Here is a 20,796-nt window from a genome sequence, read left to right on the forward strand (position 1 = left end):
CTGGAGCTAAACATGCAATTGATAGTTGATGCACATGACCACTAGCACACATTGGAAGATCAACACAGACACTATGTATCAGTGTCTTGCTGGTTCGGTCACACCCAAGAAGACCATGCACATGCTAGCAGACAATTTGGATGAGGGAGCCATACCAATGAACCTAGATGTAATGGAGGCAAGAGTTTGCTTTAGGAGGATGTCACCATGGAGCGCATGCACACCCTTACGGACAACCAATCTTGGCATCAACTCACCACCATCACCATCACAAGCATGTCAAAGAGTTTGTATCACAAGAACAGACAGAGTGTGAGTCATGTATTTCATGGCTTTCTCAACCCATTTTGTATCACATCAGCACATGTGCATTGTAATGTAACATCTTGTCAAGTAGAAGTTTGAGTGTCGATAGTTGGACGTAACAGTCCTAGAGTAGATGAGTAGTCATGAGGGTAGATGAACTTTCACAAAGGGGAATGTCAAGGGTCACCCCACCCTTTGCTATAAATAGAACATCATAACTCATTGTCAAGTCTTTTGGTCATCCAAGCTTCTGATAGGACTATCTTAGAGAGAGATTGGATAGTATTCTAATGAGCCTTGTCTTCTCCACTGCGTAGAGATAGTATATCTCTTTGGAGGAGCAGGCAGCTGTCACAGTAACGTTCCGCTATTGGAAGTAGTGGTTTGACATGGATGTATTGTATGAATGGAACTTACACTTCTTAATATAATAGAGCCAACATGTTCAATGCATATGTTGTATTGTATTCTATTCTATCTGGTTTACTCTAAATGATATATGTATTTGTTTGCTTACACATGCATGTATGGACTATTCTATGTATGTATGTATGAATCTTTCTGAAACGTTCTATTGGTTTAACAATCACTTTGGATTGCTAGCTAACTTTGCTTCCATTTTGTAATTCCTCTTTTCTCGTGTGTTCCCTTCTTAACTCTGTTCTATTATAGGTTTCCAAGGGGCGCACTCATCTCAACCCCCATGTGTTAGAACCTCTCATGCACCTTCCTTGGCTTGTTGCAGCTGTCACACCCTTGCTACCAATAGAGACATATTACTTGCCTCTATGTGAAATCGTGGTCAAGGCATTTCCATACGACCCACTGCTGTGACTGCCACACCAAACCGTCTGAGGTCTAATTGGGACTTCTCACTGAGGAGATCCCCTTACATGTTTGCAGGTCCAACACCGTCAAAATTTTGGCGCTAGAAGGAGGGCTAGATGAAAATTTGAGCCCTCATCATTTGTTTTGAATCTTCACACATCTATCACATAGTTTGTTATAGTTCGCCCTCCGAAACGTCTTACCAATGGACATATCTTTCACATCAGGAGGGAGTTTTGGGATTACTTGTCACAAATCATGTATGATGGTGGAGGTGAAGTGACCTGGCTTGAGCACTTAGATGACTTCCATGTGCTCATGCAGGGCATGGAATATTTTAATCAAATAGAGGTTTATTCACTGCTTGCACACACACTTTGCAACCACCCATCACAATGGTGTGGCACACTACCTCATAACTCTGTGCACTCATTCAAGAAGTTCATCGATCTAATCAAATTTGGTTTCCACCATTTTTATCCTGAAGTGCTTGATAAAAAATTGTTAAAACAATGGAAGGCCTCGCATGAATCACCTATGGAGTTTTCGGAGCGCTTCTGTCTACTCATGTTTGAAGCCCTGAAAAGTCAGATGAAATTTCAGTATCTCATGGATAGGTTTAAATACCGCCTTGTCTAATCTGTCAATCCCAAGAATAAGTTCAAGCTTAAACCCTGCTCAACATACTTCAGTGATGGATCTGCACAATCATAGACAGACACGATCATTGTCACAAGTGATTGTCCATCATCCCATCATTATACAGCTCCACCATCGCAGAGTGATGTGGGAGAGCATGCACACACATCTGTTCAACCATCACATCCTCCCGACATTGCTCCTTCTGATTTTTGTGCAGACTTGGTTGTGAGTCTCATGACTTGTCACATGTATTTTGTACCTCAACCTCCATCTTCGAACTGGTATAATCCTCCGGATGACATTGTCTTGTGTTCTTCCATTCCGAACTCTACACCTGTTTTGAATGAGGATCAATCTATCAACAGATTTGGTGTTGCACAACCAACATGCGCTGACATTCATGAAGAACATGACTAGGATCTTGAACATCCACCGACAGCAGAGGACCATCCCCATCTATCCGTACCTCGTCCATTTTTTCCTGATCTCCTTGGTGATCCTGCCATCCATGATTTTTCATGTGTATCTCTGTCCATGGAAGCACCCATTGTTGATCATTCATAGGACACAACGGATGTCAGTCCATCCTCTAACAATGGAGAGGATCAATCATTCTTCGAACATCCACTCAGTTTTTCATCTATCTTTTCCCTAAACACAGAGGATGAACACTTTTGCTTCTCATCTACCCCTCTATGCGATTCATTGAATCATGAGGATGCCGACCAACATCCTCCATTTTCTTATGTTAGTTGTCGTGAACCCTTCACCTCATCATCTGATCATGATGTTGATTCACTCTTTGTTAATCTATCTAAGACACTGGTCTATGATGATCCATACATCAATGAAGACGAAACCCCCCAAATTGTCGAGGCACTTTAGCCTGAGTTGATGGTTATGTTAAGCCTTCGCTGTCCTGAGGCTGGTTTCACTTCTGATCAAGAAATGGTTCGAATATCCAAGGCTCCTCATCACTCATCTATATGCATTTAATATCAATCTAACACTTAGATTTCACTTCCTCCACTCGAACTACACGATCCCATTGCTCATGCATTGGAGGAATATTACTCAGAAAGCACACTTACGCAACGTAGGTGGTCTACGTTCCTCACGTATGCTTGCATATTACAATCAAGAGTGTGTGTGTGCTTAACATCTGCACATAGTGTCATGCAACATCATGGTATGTCCACAGGCTACATGTCATGCACTTTCAATCATTTTTGTTATTTGGATGCTCGTAAGCTCAGAGTGTGTTTGTCTTCATTGTTGTATCTTTCATAGTTGCTGGTCTGCACAACTGTGTTGCTCGGAGACCATGCCTTCAACAACATGGGTCAATCAATGTGATGGTGGTTGCATTAGAAGTATCACTTCATGTGATCAGGCCCATGCACCGTTACCTTAGGAGTAGGAGTAGAATTTTCTTTCAATTTGCTTGCTTGCATGCTTGCTTGCTTTCTTGCTTCACATGTTTGTTTGTTTTCTTAATCACTTTGCTTTTGCATTTACTTCTGCGTCTTCTTTTATTTTCTAGTTTGTTTGCTTTCTTACTCACTTTTCTTTTTCATTTACTTCTGCTTCTTCTTTGCTTTGTTTGCTTGTTTTCGTTCGTAGGTTAGTTTCACATGAAACCATGCATGACTCTTGAAACAAGCTGGGTAAAGTACAAGAGGCCTTGTGCAGCTATCACTACTTGGTTATCTACCATCTTGAATCTATATGAAGAACATGTTACTTTTAGTCCATGATACTTTGAGGGAAAATACGTACTGTTCGGAGTGAACCTTGGTGAAAACACAATGGTTGCGTGCTAACTAGCATCACCTACTCTAGTCAATTGTTTTTGGGTTAACCCTTGTCAGATCAATCAAGTAGAGTAAGGTGAGGGGGAAAACCTTAACAGGCACATCAGAGGTATAATAAACTACTTCTCTACAGGAACAACCTCTTCTGCTCTGAATAAGTCGGGATCCTTCTTCTATATATGAAATGAATAAGTGCTATGCATAGTTATGAAGATAAAAATGAAAAAAGAAAAAGTGAAAAAGTTGGAAAAAAATGAAAAATGAATAAGGGGAAAGAAGAGAAAGGATTCTTGCATAGAGAGGTGATGCAAGTAACTCTGTCGGTGTACTGACTAGGCTTGCTGGAAGCGAAACCATGATTGTGTTCCTGTGTGACTCTGCCAGAGTACTTTCCAGGCTTGTTGGCAGTGGAGCAACACTAGAGATGAAACTAAGACTCTGATGATTATACTACTTGTGTATCATATACTCCTCAACCCTAATCGAAACAACTATGTTGGCTTGGGTTGGAATGTGTGTTGACCGACAAAGGTCTTGGCAGATGATACATATTACAATCAAGCAATGTGGAATCCAAGATGAAATTAGAACTGAACAATACATCCAATGGTGTTAGACTTGCTTTTCATAAACAAGTTCCATTTAAAGAACTGGAGTTCTACCACTATGCCGCCAAGTGTTGTAGCGGCTACAACCACCCTCCAAAATTTTGCCTTAGCTTCATTTTGAGCCTCCCTACCAACCTTTCAAAGCAACATGTCTTGTTTTGTCAAGTACACAAGCTTCTGTGAATTTTTGCAGAATGACAGCTTGTCCATCAAAGCTTGATGCATCCCCCTCACAGGTTGTTTCTCTAGACTTGGTCCAGCTATGGGCTGAGAAACTCCCTCAAGAAATTGCACAATTCTGGAGGGGAACCAACCTTCCCTCTAGAAATTGTGCAATCTTGTCTAGCAGCCTGCTGGGCTTCAAAATTGAGCAAATCTTCCTATCACTGCTCATTGAGAAAATTGTGCAATTCCTCCCAGTAGGGCTGCTCAGCCTAGAAATTTCACAATTTTGGATAGTAGTCAACTACTCTGCCTAGAAATTGCACATTCACTATGGGCATCCATCCCAGCTCCATCCCAGAAATGCACTTTTTTTCCTCCCAGCTAAGTAGACTGTTGCATGTGTATTTGAGTTAACCAATTCCATTTGGGACTGAGAAAAACTGATTTGCATGCATCGGCTAATCCTCCCAAGGTAGCATGCAAAGGCATCCCTTATTTTAGGGATCTATTTTTAGCAATTGGACATTACATAGAAAGATCATTTCAGAAACCTCCCACCAAGTGTTTCTTTCCCTAGATTTATGGCATACACATCGCATCCTCGATTTTATCAAAACTCATCAACCGGACACTATAGAGCTCATTCCTCACATCAATATTGTAGCTATGAAATCCCACATTTCATCTAGGAGTCATCGGCACATTTATCTCAATGGTTTTGGGGTGAGCCCGCTTTCCATGTCTCGTGCTGCATTTCTAGTGCTTTTGTGTTTCTCTTTGTATGAATGTTGTCTTCTTGATTTTAGTGAGTGCTTGCTGTCATTTTGATACATAAAATATTTTACTAGTACCGTTTCAATTTTCGTTTACATCTCACAGTTGTCACATGCATGACATTGTTTTGTACGGATGGTCGCCGCTGCGGCAACTCGCTTCACACACATGCATGCTTTCCCATTTTTTGAATCCTGAACTTGTTTTTTTCATGAATGATTATTCATTGTTGTTTGCACTCATCTCACCACGCATTCAGACTTCTCATGTTCTCAGTCACCTGTTGGCTGGACTAGGTGGTCTTGGCCCAAACTGTGCGTTGCCTGGCTAAAATGGCACACTTTCGGAAGAGAAGGGTTTTTCTCCCCTCCAGAAATTGTGCAATCCTAGCATGGCACTGACCTCTAGGCTTGCATAGTGTAATTCTTGGAGGCAGTGTCCTGTTGGCCCTAGAAACTACGCAATGCAGTTTGCTGGTTGCATGTCACTACTAACTGAAATTGTACATTACAGAGTTTCAATCCTCAACAGGCCAGGATGGACTTGCACAATTCCAGCAGTCAGTTAGCCTCCTGACAACCCAGACTATTCTGTGTGTAGTTTTGGAAGTCAGTCTCCTGATCTCCCGACCAAAATTACACAACCTTCCTGATTAATCATGCAGGTATGTTGCAATTCAGTTCTCAAGTTCATTTTGGTTTTTGATGGAAAGATTACTTTCCATGAGTGTTTCCATGTCTCCAAGTATCGCAGGTGTTCATCTACCTCTCAGCAGCATAGGTACAATGGTTTCTAGGAGAGTAGAGTCAAAGACACCATTCAGAGCACACTTGGGGATGCAGTCAATCAAGTGGCTATGAACTTGCCTAGCTGCCAAGACATCAAGTTGTTCATAGGCAAATACATCAAGATATGATGGAAACAACATCACAACAAGAAGCACCATCAATAGCAGATGAAGGCAACATATCAGATGCAACGAATGCAAGAGGAAGGTTGTTGAAAACACAAAGGCGAAACAAAGTTACAAGCTCAAGCAGATCCACTTGTGATGAAAGCAACTTTGGAGACTCGGGCTATGAGGTGACGATGCGAGATGAATATTGCGCAAAAGCAGAGAATGGAACATAGAAGGAGTTGCATGTGTTGAAGCAACAACTCAAGGAAGAACATGATCTGCACAGATGACCGAATGAGTTGTAGAAGGGTCAAGTACAACAGGGGGTGCAACATGCAAAGATAAATGAAACTGTGCCCGTACAATTTATAGATCCATCCCAGCAGCTGGCATGGAGCAGATAAAGTGAGTAGTGTTGTTGATCACATGCAAGGGAATTAAGCAACATGCATGTCATTGTGCGCACGCATGTGATCCAACCCATTTGGCACACCCACCAAGGCGAAGACAAGAGGTAAGTCCAACTGGAGCTAAACATGGAGTTGACAGTTGATGTGCATGACCACCAACACACATTGGAAGATCAACACGGACACTATGCATCAGTGTGTTGCCGGTTCGGTCACACCCAAGAAGACCATACGCATGCTAGTAGACAAGTTGGATGAGGGAGCCATACCAATGCACCCAGATGTAACGAAGGCAAGAGTTCGCTTCAGCAAGATGTCACCATGGAGTGCATGCAAACCATCACAGACGACCAAACTTGGCATCAGCTCACCATCTTCACCATCACAAGCATGTCAAAGAGTTGGTCTCACCATAATGGACCAAGTGTCAATGATCTCTTGCATGGCTTGATCAAGCCATTTTGTCTCACATGAGCACATGTTCATTGTAATGTAACATCTTGTCAAGTGGATGTTCGAGTGTCGATAGTTGGATGTAACAATCCTAGAGTAGATGAAAAGTCATGAGGGTAGATGAACTTTCACAAAGGGGAATGTCAAGGGTCACCCCATCCTTTGCTATAAATAGAACCTCATAACTCATTTTAAAGGGTTTTGGTCATCCAAGCTTCCGATAGGACTATCTTAGACAGACCTTGGATAGTATTGTAACGAGCCTTGGCTTCTCCACTGCGTAAAGCTAGTATATCTCTTTGGAGGAGCAGGCGGTTGTGGCAGTGACGTTCCATTGTCGGAACTAGTGGTTTGACATGGATGTATTGTATGATTGGAACTTACGCTTCTTAATATAACAGAGCCATCACTTTTCATGCATATGTTGTATTGTATTCTATGCTATCTGGTTTACTCTAAATGATATATTTATTTGTTTGCTTACACATGCATGTATGGAATATTTTGTGTCTGTATGTATGAATTGTTCTGAAACGTGTTGTTGGTTTAACCATCACTTTGTATTGCTAGCTAACTTTCCTTCCATGTTGTGATGCATATTTTCTCATATGTTTCCTTCTTAACTCCGTGCTATCATAGGTTTCCAAGGGGCACACTCATCTCAACCCTCGTGTGTTAGAACCTCTCATGCACCTTCCTTGGCTTGTTGTAGCTATCACACCCTTTCTACCAATAGAGATATCTTACTTGCCTCTGTGCGAAGTCGCAGTCAAGGCATTACTGTATGACCCACTGCTGGGACTCCCACACCAAATTGTCTGAGGTCTAATTGAGACTTCTTATAGGGGAGAGCCCCTTACATGTTGTTGGGTCCAGCACCGTCAACACAACCTTATGTGGATCTACCTTGATACCCAAGAAAGAGGCATGATGTTCAAGGACAAATCCTTCATTAAACATTAAAAAAAAAATCATCGCTTAAAGAAATATTTGACTCTTGACATACTTTAAACATTTTTTCTAGGTTATCAAAGGATTCATCAAAATTCTTTTTGTAAACAGTGAAACCATCCATATATACCTCCACAAAATCATGAATTAAATAAGAAAAAATAGCCCAGACTGCCTTTTGAAATGTAGTATCTACATTACAAAGTTGAAAAGGTAATACTTTATAATCATAGGTTCCCCATGGGAAAGTAAAGGTTGTTTTGTCTTGGTCTTCCAAACCTATTTTTATCTTATTATAGCCATTGATTCCATCAAGGAAAGAAAAGTGTCTCTTTCTAGCCAATTTATCCAAGACTTGATCTGTGGAAGGTAAAGGAAAATGATCTTTTAGAGTGCCTTTATTAAGTTCCTTGTAGTCTATGCATACCCTGAATTTACCATTCTTCTTAGGAACAATCACACATGGTGAAACCCATTAGGTGTCAAATATAGGGTAGATAAAATCTACATCGAATAGTTTTTGGAGTTGCTTTTTAACAATTTCTTTCAATGCAAGGTTCAGTCTTCTTTGCAGTTTTCTAACAGGTTTAATATTTTCTTGAATGTAAATATGATGTGTGCATGTATCAAGATGTATTCCTAGCATATCAGTGTATTCCCAAGAAAAATATTTGTAATTTTTTATAATATCATAATCAATTGATCTTGTTGGAAATTTTCCAATTTAGAATTTATATATAAAGTCTCTTTTTAGGAGATATTTCAATAACTTTATTGCAAGGATTTGATATAGAGTGTATAGTAAGAACTGCTAAATATGTTGATTTTAGGTCATCCTTAGTACATATTTCTTGAAAATGTTGTCCTAAAAGAGAATGAAAAGAAAATTTTGGGGTACTTAACAATGATGACTCAGAATTTACAGGAAAATTTAGAGGAACTACATGAATATCATAATGTACAAAACTTTTAGAGTTTCGAGAGATTGCATGAATTTTGAGACTATTGAAATATTACAAACTATTCATAATTTACATGAATAACGTTCTATTTAGAAATTGTAAAATTTTCAGATGGTTCGAAATCTTCTGTTGTAGTTGATGTTCCAGATGAATACCCCCTAAAAGATTGTAGAAAATCATGATGAGAAATGAAATGATCAATATGATTTTCATTAGATTTTTCTTTGAGATTAAATGCTTATTAAATGGTTAACAAAGGTTGAATTATTTCATCATTTGCTTCATTTTTGTCAAAATAATGAACTTTATTTAATTTTCCTTCTATTTTGGCAGGGGGTACAAAGTAATGTTTTTAATTTCATCACCATTTTCTATTTTCATATTTCCAGTACAACAACCAATATATGTGTCAACAGTGTCCAACCATGGTCTACCAAATATTAGAGGATGCCTTCCTAATGTGGATTTGGGTTGAAGGATCATAAAATCAACTAGATATGTCCAAGAGTCAATCGAAGCAATGATACCTTATACAATTCCCTTAGGTTTAATTTTTTTATTTATCAGCCAATTCTAACATTGTTGGAGTTGGTATTATGTTGTCTATTTCTAGGATACCCACAGTTTCTTTTGTCGTCAAGTTTATAGTAGTACCTAAATCAATAAATGTATTAGGAATAGAAAAATTGTTGACTTCTATTGTTACAACAAGTATGCATGGCTCAACATATTTTTTGCAATGACTTTTGCAGTCATCACACTATCCAATTTACCTATAAATTATATTGTTAGTGGACCTTGTTTTCTCCTTCGAGTTATTTTAGTACACAATTCCCTTATTATTTTGTTGTATATTGGTATATATTTTATTGATCTAAATAAGGGAATATATAGTAAAATTTTTCAATTCGTCAATAATATCAAATTCAGGTATGTTTTTTGCTATATATTTCTTTTGAGATATCAATATCTGAGGAAATGGAGATGTCTAGAAAGTTTGACGTTACCCTTCCAAAGGGATAGTTTGTTTCATTTTTGTTTTCAATTTCTCTTGTAAAGGGCACGTTTTTAGTATTTTTTCATTTTATCTATAGTTTCTTCAGTTTGTTCTTCAATTACCATTATAGATTCTGGGTTCACAACTCTACCAAGTCACAAATTAATTTCTTCTAATTCTACAAGACTATCTGTTACTCTTATAGAAAATTCTTGTAAGTTTAATAGATTTTGCTATAATTGCACAAAAAATTCTTGTAATTTTACTAGAATTTCCTATAATTGTATAGAAAATTCTTGTAATTTTACTAGAGATATAATATATGTAGGGAATGGTTTATATTCAACATTTTAAAAAAAAATATTATGTTTAATGTTTGCAACTGGATGAGAATGAAGTTGTGTAGGTCATGGAGGTGGTTGATTGGATGGAAGTTGTAACTGTTGAAGTTGAGTTAATTATTATAATGGTTTGAAGTACTAGAAATTTAGATAAAAACTAAAGAAATTAATCTAATAAAATTACTTCAAGAAAACAAAATATGTATTACAAAAAAAAATTAGAGTCCTACGTGATTACAAGATTAATACAAGGAATCTTGTAATTATTATAGGAATTCCTATGTGATTACATGATCAATACAAGAAATCAAATAGTTATTACGAGAATTCCCATGTGATTAAAAAATCACTACAGGAAGTTTGGACACATGATTACAATAATTCTTTTGTGATTACAGGATCGATACAAGCAACTTTGACACACAATTATTGGAATTTTAAGTAATTACAAGAACAATAGAGCACATTCATTTGTCATGTACATCATAAGGATTATGAACAAAAATCACAGTAACCATATCAAAACTGAAGAAAGAACATAATAAAAACATAATCAACACATACCAGGGGGCCCTCCTAGACAATGTTGCTAGTAAAGCTACAAAAAGCTATTGAAAATTATAGAGAAACTCGAATAAATCCTTCTTATAATAATGAAAAACTATAGCTTCAATACAAAGGTGTTTGTATTCATTAAAAAGTTTCTTTCTCTCCAAAATATATATTTTCCACCTATCTACTTTTATACAAAATATCAATACTTAATCAAGATGCCCAAAAACAAGGTCAATTCAACGTTTTCATGCTAAAGATAAACTAATACAACAAAAAGATAATTATCTTCAATTCCATAATGCATATTTTGTTTATTGAGTTTTCATGACTAATCCTTAGGTCGTTGAAGAATATTGTGGAAGCTCCCAAGATATTCTGCATAACACACTGATTTGGTACACCCTGCCATCTGTCCTTTGACTTCTAGAATAGATAGATATGGACCAGCCTCCAAGTGTGAGAATCATCCTTGTTGAGGTGGAGCATTTTGGTCGTAAAATTCATGTGTTGACAAGTTTGGACCTTTTGACTTTATTACTAACAAAATAACCTTTTATAAAATTTATAAATTAAAAATAAAAGAACAATTTTACAAATGATTTTACCTTTAAATTAATCATTTAAACACCATTTCTTTAACAAAATTGGTAACAATGATATGGAATGGAGGTTCAAATGAAGGGTATAATGTCAAAAATGGGGTGGCCACAAACAATAATTTTTAATCCCAACATCAACTATCCCACAAACACAATAAAAAATCTATGGGTAGTGGATAGTTTGAAATTTCCCAAAGGAGGGTCCTTTACTTCTCCATTTGTAGGTGGATTCTCTCCCAAAGAATATTTGAAACTCACAAACGTTGTGGCTCTAGATTTGGAAAATAAATGCAATAATTGAGAGGTAATTTATCCAGTATAACCTTTACCTATACTTCCTTATTCAAATGGTTCCCCATTCTATGGTATTTATAGGTAGCAACCATAATTGTCTCCATATTGGTTCATAAATGGAATTTGATTCTAGTGTGGGCTTCCCATGCTTAGAAGAAACATTGGCAATCCTTTGCGGGGATCTTGTAATCCTTCAAGTGTGTATAATCTTGGGGTTGAGATGTCTAAGTTCTGTATTTCCACCCTAACATAAACCTTATGGTTTCTTGTGTTATTTACCCTTGAAATTTCATGTTCTGTGGATATATATGGCTATCAAAGAAATACTCACATGTATCCATGAAAATTTTAAAGAGTGACTTTATGTGGCTTAATTAATAAATAATTAATTTTAGTTAATAAACTACATTTGGGTGAATGATCACTAACCTTAGGAACATTCATTTTAATTTACTTTTTGGATTTTTTGCTAATGACTAGTGCATTTGTATGAACTATTTTTTTTTTCTGATAACATAGATTTTCCTTTCAGACATGGAATAGTTCTCTCAAATGTTGGATTTTTTTTTTTTTTTTTTTTTTTTATTTATTCAGAATAATGATCCCCATTGCATTTAGAACCAAAGGATAGACTACATTTTATCTACTAGCCAAATGGCTCTCTAATAATCCCACGTAACTACCTCAAAACACATCCCAAGGTTGATATTTCTTTCAATAGATTAAGGTATATTAACTTTGGAAAATAATAATAAAATAATATTTTATCTTTTGGAAAAATGCAATGAATGAAGTCTGCAATGCAATAAAAGGGAAAGCTAGTAGTAAAATATATATTTCCAATTTCGTTAATAAGCTTTGTATGAAGAATGAGCATGATGAAAAATGAAACCGTAATGATTGGAATAATAGTGTTAATACCCCTAGAAAAAATTCAAAAGTCATAATTGGATACATAATTATAGCTACTAAGAATAATGATTTATCCAACTTAGAATATTGATAGAGTAAATATGGAATTCTTGTATTAAAAGATGAAGTTGTTAATAAGGAAGAAACCCATGGTCCAAAGGTTGAATATAGAATCAAATTATCAATAGTGCTAAGAGAATGGAGTAATTCATAATTCTAAAGCTTTATCAATTACATATTTTCTATCAACCTCTATATGATGGAAAAATTGTCCAATCTTCCATAGGGAATAAAAGCCAACATCGTTGAAGACTTATTGTAGCTTTCAATCTAGGCTTAGGCCCTCAAGGTAATTTTTAATTTTTAATTTAATTTTTTATACAATATTAAATTTAGTATAATACTAAATTTGTTATATTATAATATATATTAATATATCATGATATATTAAAACTATATATATGTATGGAGTGAATAACAAAGACATAGAGGTGGAGAGATAAATGGAGTAATGGCAGAGAGATGGAGATAGAGTTAAGGAATTGAGAGAGAGAGAGATAAGGAGAGGAGTGAAAGAGGGAGCGAAGGGTAGGAGAGAGAGGGACGGAGACACAAAGATGGATGGGGGGGGGGGAGAGGGGGATAGAGAGAAGGAGAGAGGGAAGAAGATAGTGATAGTGTTGGAGGGCAGAGAGAGAGAGAGAGAGAGAGAGAGAGAGAGAGAGAAATGGGGGGAGAGAGAGGGAGGTAGGACAAAAAGGGAGAGAGAAGAGGAGAGAGGGAGGGATAAACAAGGAATGAGGGAGGGACAAAGAGATGGAGTTGGAGGGGGAGAAAGGGAGGGAAGAAGAAAGACATAGAGAGAGAAAAGTGGAGAAAGAGAGAGGAAGTGACAAGGGATATATGGAGAGAGAGTATGTATGTTTGGGGGCCATATAGAGAGAAAAAGAAGGAGAGACGGGGAAAGGGGGGAGAGAAGGAGATATGGAGGGATATAGTAACAAAGTTGGATGGTGGGGAGAGAGAGAGAGATAGAGGGAAGTGGGAGAGGAAGCGAGAGAGAACAAGAGAGAGAATGAGAGAGGGAGGGGGAGAAATATATGGAGTTAGAGGGGGTGAGGAAGGGTGTTGGCTTGTTGGGGCCTGAACCAGGTTCAACATTAGCTATGCCAACGAATAAAACCCTAAATTGTTGGCCCTTTTAGCAACAACCCGCGTAGCGCAGGCTGTAGTCTCACCCGAAGTAGTATTGGAGGGTGAAAAAACTAGGTTTTTGCATATAGAGGTATGTGTGATGGATTCCTGCAGTTTCTAGGGCTTAGTTATGTCTTCACGAACCCTAACCCTTCTGAAATAGTTAATGATAGTAAATGTTATATACAATATCTAAATCTTCCTGAAGGTCATTATATAGTTATAACATACATAAATTCCATTGATCTATTAATTTCATGCATCAAATAGACATTTATTCATACACTCTTAGTTATAGAGAGAAAATACATCAAGTGCATAAATAAACACATATAAGAAAATGCAAAAAATATGTCTCAAAACTGTCTTTTATTAAATTATCTTTCATAGTACAAACTTCTTTTCCCTACGCACTCAGCTATAGGGTCCTGCACACTCAGTTTGCAGACATACCAAGGTCTTTGCACACATAGCTGCAGCAACTTTCCCCTTCGCCTAAGTACAAGAACATACTTTCCTGCCTTAGCTTACTTTCCCAAAACAATGATCTTCTATCTTAAGTTTCCCTTTTAGACTCACTATGACTTATCTATTTATATCCTTTCTCTTTACAATACCATGGTCCATGGACCATGGATGGGTCTCAAAACCTTCTTAACACCTAACCACCTAAGGGACTAAAGCCCCTTTGACTCATACTATCTTTGCACTCCTATTCCACAAATCGTGGAGACTTACAAAAATGATCAAAATTTAATCCCTGGGACCCCATCCCAATAGCCCCCCAACACAGTTTGGTGACTCATCCTCGAGTCACTTGGCTGGCACTTCAATCTTTGCTTGGAGTTCATGGAACTCCAACTTCAACACTTGCAGATCAATTGTCCCCTGTGTAGCTTCCTGCTGCACTTCCTCAACTAATTTATCTATAGTAGGGCCTTCCACCATTAGGCCCATTGTCCTTTGAGTCTGCTGCATGCCCTTAAGCTTATTCTGCACAGAAAGAGTCAGATGACTAGCCTCCTTTGTCCAAGGCTGCATTCTTGTCTTGAGAATGGCCTCTTTCTAGCGTAGCTCTTCAATCTCACTCTGAAGCTTCTTACCTTCTTGTAGCTTTGCGAACCGATGGAATGGTGCCAATGTTCACACATTTGACCTAATCTCATCAAAATACATCTGTTTGTTTCTTAAGTCGATGTCAATTTTTTGTAGAGTGGGGTCCTCCTATAGCGAAGTCCATAGCTCCATGGCATGCTCAAACAATTTTGTGTAGTCCATAATTGTTGCATCTAATGTGGCCATCCCATCCTTTATAGCAGCTCCGTGCTTCTCTTGAACCTATGGTGGAGTTATCAGCTACATCTTAAGTGACAACTCTGAAATCACGGTTGTAGCTCAAATCATACTCGACTGATTTCCTCTTTCGACTTTTTGACTGTTGCGACCATATTTTGGATATTTTTTGTGGATGTTGCATTAAATACAATGTTAAGGTCAGGAAACTGATTACATGCCTATGTAATCGGTGCTTCTAAGTGCTGGCTACAAGTAGCAATCTCTTCCTTCTATTTCAGTTCCTGTGCTTTTTCTTCAAAAATCTGCAGATTGTTGGTTTTTACTTCATTAATTATCAGCAACATGTGCTGCTCCCTGACCCTTAGATCATATGAGACTCCTTGGCCCAACTCATGTAGGGCCTGGACAAGGAGTGTCATGATGTCAAGGCCTAGATTCTTGATCTGTGAGAGTTGGGATTTGGCCTCATCGGTTTCTGTTCATAGGGCCCCATCTTCCAACTTAATCACACAGAGATCCAATGTTTGCTCTGTATCCAATACTGTCACACTCACTTGTTGCAAACTCGCCTGAATCCTACTTACATGTCCTACGCTCTCTTGCAGTCGACCTATCTGGATTTGTAGATCCTTTTGCACATTTCCTAGCGCCTGTTGGTACTACTACTCAAACTGGTTCCATAGCTCTGTGGTAGTGTCCTGGACCTTGTCGTCGATTTCTTCTAAGTCCCCTTTACTAAGGACGAGTGGATCCACATGGGCGTATCTATCTTATTTCTACTTCTTTCGAGGACCAGAGGTTGTTTACTTGGTTCTTTTCTTGACCACAAAGGGGGTGCCCTACTCTGCACCCCCATGCCCTCAGACCTTTCTTGGTCCTGTGTATGCTAAGAATCAAACTCCTCAACATAAATGGTGGTTTCCTTAGCCGGTTGTTCTTTTTTTAGTGGTTTCCTTGGGAGTAGCTTCCTTAACAGTAGCTTCCCTAGCTACTACCTCTTTCTGATGCACAACTTTCTCTCGAGTTGTGGCCTACTAGGATTCCTTTTGTTGCTCTATAGTTGAGGTCTGCTAGGTAGTACCTTCTATTGCCTTGCTCATTCTTGCACCTGGATCTGATGGGTAAAGCCACTCTCCTGGCCATTTACCAACAACCTCCACAACATCCTCCTCACCCATAAGATACGACATCTTGTGCCATATATTCTTTGAATCCCTTTGCGCGTGCACATATACGTTGTGGAAATCAGCCTTAAACTCAACGTAAGGTTCATAATTATCACGCAATGTAGGTGAAAACCTCAACCTATCGCTGATCACCATGCTCAAGTCCATCTCTACCAGTACCCAAAACTTTTGGTTTCCATGACCCATGCAAGGTCCTTCGTCGCCCAGATCAAAGCGAACTTTGCTTCTTCCAGTAGGTTAGATACCTGAGGAGGATACTGGATGTCCTCTGGTATCCTCCGGCGTCCTCCACGCTACTAGTGCAATCAATAATAATAACCAAGAATAATGAAATTCCTTTCCCTCATCTTGGGCCTCCCGACAATTTTCCAAGAAGTCCTTGCACATGTACTGAGCACGGTTGTACTAGACTCCTTTGGCGCACTACGCAGCCAAAGAGATAACAGGCGTCAGAACCTCGTCTGTACGAAACTTGCGCATGATATTGTAAGCCAATATTTTCATGGTGAACTGTACTGCGGGGTCTAAAATGGAGCGAATGGAATACCCGCACAACTTTTTAAGCAACCCAAACTTGCTCTTCATTTGATCAGTGAGTTTCTTCTCCTGTGTTTTCCATCAAAACGCTTCTTCAAGATCTTCACCTTGACAGATGGATCATCATAGACCAGTGTCTTAGATAGATTAACAAAGAGTGAATCAACATCATGATCAGATGATGAGGTGAAGAGATCACAACAACTAACATCAGAAAATGGAGGATGTTGGTCGACATCCTCATGATTCGATGAATCGCATAGAGGGGTAGATGAGAAGAAAGAGTGTTCATCCTCTGTGTTTCCAGAAAAGATATCGATGAAAAATCGAGTGGATGTTCAAAGAATGATCGGTCCTCTTCATTGTCAGATGATGGACTGACATCTGTTGTGTCCTGCGAATGATCAACAATGGGTGCTTCCATGGACAAAGATACCCATGAAAAATCAGGGATGGTAGGATCACCAAGGAGGTCAGGAAAAAATGGAGGAGGTATGGATAGAAGGGGATGGCCCTCTACTGTTGGTGGATGTTCAAGCTCATAGTCATGCTCTTTATGAATGCCAACACATGTTGGTTAGGAAACACCAAATCCATCAATAGATTGATCCTCGTTCAAAACAGGTGTAGAGTTCGGAATGGAAGAAAAAAAGACAATGTCATTAGGAGGATTATCCCAGTTCGAAGATGGAGGTTGAGGTACAAAATACATGTGACGAGGTATGAGACTCACAACCAAGTCTGTGCAAAAATCGGAAGGAGTGATGTCGGGAGGATGTGATGGTTGAACAGATGTGTGCGCATGCTCTCCCACATCACTCTGCGATGGTGGAGTTGTTTGATGAGGGGACAGTGGACAATCACTTGTGACAATGATCATGTCTGTCTGTGATTGTGCAGTTCCATCACTGAAGTATGCTAAGCGGGGTTTAAGCTTGAACTTATTCTTGGGATTGACAAATTGGAAAAGGTAGTATTTGAATCTATCCATGAGATACTAAAATTTTGTCTAACTTTTCGGGGATTCAAACATGAATATACGGAAGTGCTCCGAAAACTCCATAGGTGATTCATGCAGGGCCTTCCATTGTTTTAACAATTTTTTATCAAGCACTTCAGGATCAAAATGGTGGAAAACAGATTCGATTAGATTGATGAACTGCTTGAATGAGTGCATGGAGTTATGAGGTAGTGTGCCACACCATTGTGATGGGTGGTCACGAAGTGTGTGTGCGAGTAGTGAACAAACCTATATTTCATTAAAATCTTCCATTCCCTACATGAGCGCATGGAAGTCATCTAAGTGCTCAAGCCAAGTCACTTCGCCTTCACCATCATACATGATTTGTGACAAGTGATCCCAAAACTCCCTCCTAACATGAAATATATGTCCATTGGATAGACATTTCGAAGGGTGAACTATAACAAACTACGTGATAGATGTGCGAAGATTCAAAACAAATGATGAGGGCTCTGCTTGTCATCTGGCCCTCCTTTTAGCGCAAAAATGTTGACGGTGTTGGACCTACCAACATGTAAGGGGATCTCCCCGGTAAGAAGTCCCAATTAGACCTCAGATCATTTGGTGTGGGAGTCATAGCAGTGGGTCGTACGGTAATGCCTTGACGATGATTTCGCATAGAGGCAAGTGAAATATCTATGTTGGTAGCAATGGTGTGATAGCTGTAGCAAGCCAAGGAAGGTGCATGAGAGGTTCTAACACACGGAGGTTGGGATGAGTGTGCCCCTTGGAAACCTATAATATCACAGAGTTAAGAAGGGAACACACGAGCAAAGATGAATTACAAAATGGAAGCATAGTTAGCTAGCAATCCAAAGTGATGGTTAAACCAATAGAACATTTCAAAAAGATTCATATATACATACATAGAATAATCCCTACATGCATGTGTAAGCAAACAAATACATATATCATTTAGAGTAAACCAGATAACATAGAATACAATACAACATATGCATTGAATGTGTTGGCTCTATTATATTAAGAAGTTTAAGTTCCAGTCATACAATACATCCATGTCAAACCACTACTTTCGACAACGGAACGTTACTGCGACAACCACTTGCTCCTCCAAAGAGATATACTACCTCTACACAGTGGAGAAGCCAAGGCTCGTTACAATATTTTCCAAGCTCTCTCTAAGATAGTCTTATTGGAAGCATGGATGACCAAAAGCCTTTACAATGAGTTATTAGGTTCTATTTATAGCAAAGGGTGGGTTGACTCTTGACATTCCCCTTTGTGAAAGTTCATCTACCCTCATGACTCGTCATCTACTCTAGGACTGTTACATCCAACTATCGACACTCAAACTTCCGCTTGACAAGATGTTACATTACAATGCACATGTGCTCATGTGAGACAAAATGGCTTGGGAAAGCCATGTAATACATGTCTCACACTCGGTCTATTGTGGTGATACCAAATCTTTGACATGCTTGTGATGGTGATGATGGTGAGCTGATCCCAAGCTTGGTCATCCGTAAGGGTGTGCATACGCTCCATGGTGACATCCTCCTGAAGCGAACTCTTGCCTCCATTACATCTGGGTGCATTGGTATGGCACCCTCATCCAACTTGTCTGCTAGCATGTGCATGGTCTTCTTGGGTGTGACTGAATCGACCGCACACTGATCCATAGTGTCTATGTTGATCTTCCAAGTGTGTGCTAGTGGTCATGTGCATCAACTGTCAATTGCATGTTTAGTTCCAGTAGGACTTGCTTCTTGTCTTTGCCTTGGTGAGTGTGTCAAATGGGTTGGATTGCATGCGTGCACACAATGACATGCACGCTGCTTAATTCCCTTGCATGCAATCAACAACACTAATCACTTTGTCTTCTTTGTGCCAGCTATTGGGATGGATCTATAACTTGTACGGGTGAAAGTTAGTTTTTCTCGGTCTCGAAGGGAACTAGTCAACTCAACTGAACATGCAATAGTCTGCTCAGCTAGGAGGAAAAAATGAACATTTCTAGGGGGAGTTGGGCTAGCTACCCAGAGGGATTGTGCAATTTTTTGGCAGAACAACTAACTGCTACCTAGAATTGTTCAATTTTTGGGCTAAGCAGCCCTGCTGGGAGGAATTGCGCAATTTTCTCAGTGAACAATGACAGGCAGATTTGTGCAATTCTTGAGTCGAGCATGCTACCAGACAGGATTGTGCAATTTCTGGAGGGAAAGCTAGTTCCCCTCAAAAATTACATAATTTTTTGAGGAAGCTGCTCAGCATGGAACTAGACCAAGTTCGGAGAAACAACCTATGAAGGGGATGCATCAAGATTTGATGGAAAGGTTGTCATTCTATAAGAAAATCACTGAATCTTGTGTACATGACAAACGAGACATGTTGCTGTGAAAGGTTGGTAGGGAGGCTCCAAAACAAAGCTAAGGAAAAAATTTGGAGGGTGGTTGTAGCCACTACAACAAGTTGAAGTAATTATTAACTTTCCAATTCCATCTTCTTAGAGAGATGTAAGAAGTTTTCTAGGAAATGTGGGGTACTATAGCCATTTTATTAAAAAAAAAAAATGGCTTTCCATTGTTTAAGCGGGTTGGAAAAGATATTGGGTGTTATTCGAAAAATGATTTCTAAATTTATTTTGATTTACTTAAAGAAAAAATTTCCGTGACTCCTATGTTAAGAGGTCTTCATCGGAGATTACCTTTTCATATATCTACATATTCTTCTGATTCAGAGGTATGATTTGTTTTAACGAAAAAGGAAAAACAAAGAACGGATTCCATTTACTATATTAGTAAAAACTTGACTCCAGCTAAAACTAGTTACACTATTACAGAAATGATTTTTTAGTATTATTTTATTGAGGTAACAAGTTCCATCAAGGCATTATGAGTTATGAAGTCTGTGTGAATACTAGTCATTCTTCTCTTCAATACATAATGAACAAAGCAATAACAAATGGGAGAATTACAAGATGGTTGCTATTATTACAGGAATTTAACATCACTGTGCTAGGAAAGACAGGAAGAGAAAATTAGGTAGAAGTTTCCTCTCTTGAATCAATAATTTTGTTGAGACCTTTCCTATA

General features: G+C 38.6%; 1 pseudogene; it reads right to left on the reverse strand.

The window, feature by feature from the left end:
* Positions 1-16,333, reverse strand: part of LOC149141533 (transcription factor MYC2-like) — a 37,506-nt pseudogene extending 21,173 nt beyond the window's left edge.
* Between the last annotated feature and the right edge of the window lie 4,463 nt (positions 16,334-20,796).

This window comes from Pinus tabuliformis, chromosome X (genome assembly GCF_031772625.1).
Source record: "Pinus tabuliformis cultivar Carrire ecotype Pingquan chromosome X, CPIR1, whole genome shotgun sequence".
In the NCBI taxonomy this organism is placed as follows: Eukaryota; Viridiplantae; Streptophyta; class Pinopsida; order Pinales; family Pinaceae; genus Pinus; species Pinus tabuliformis.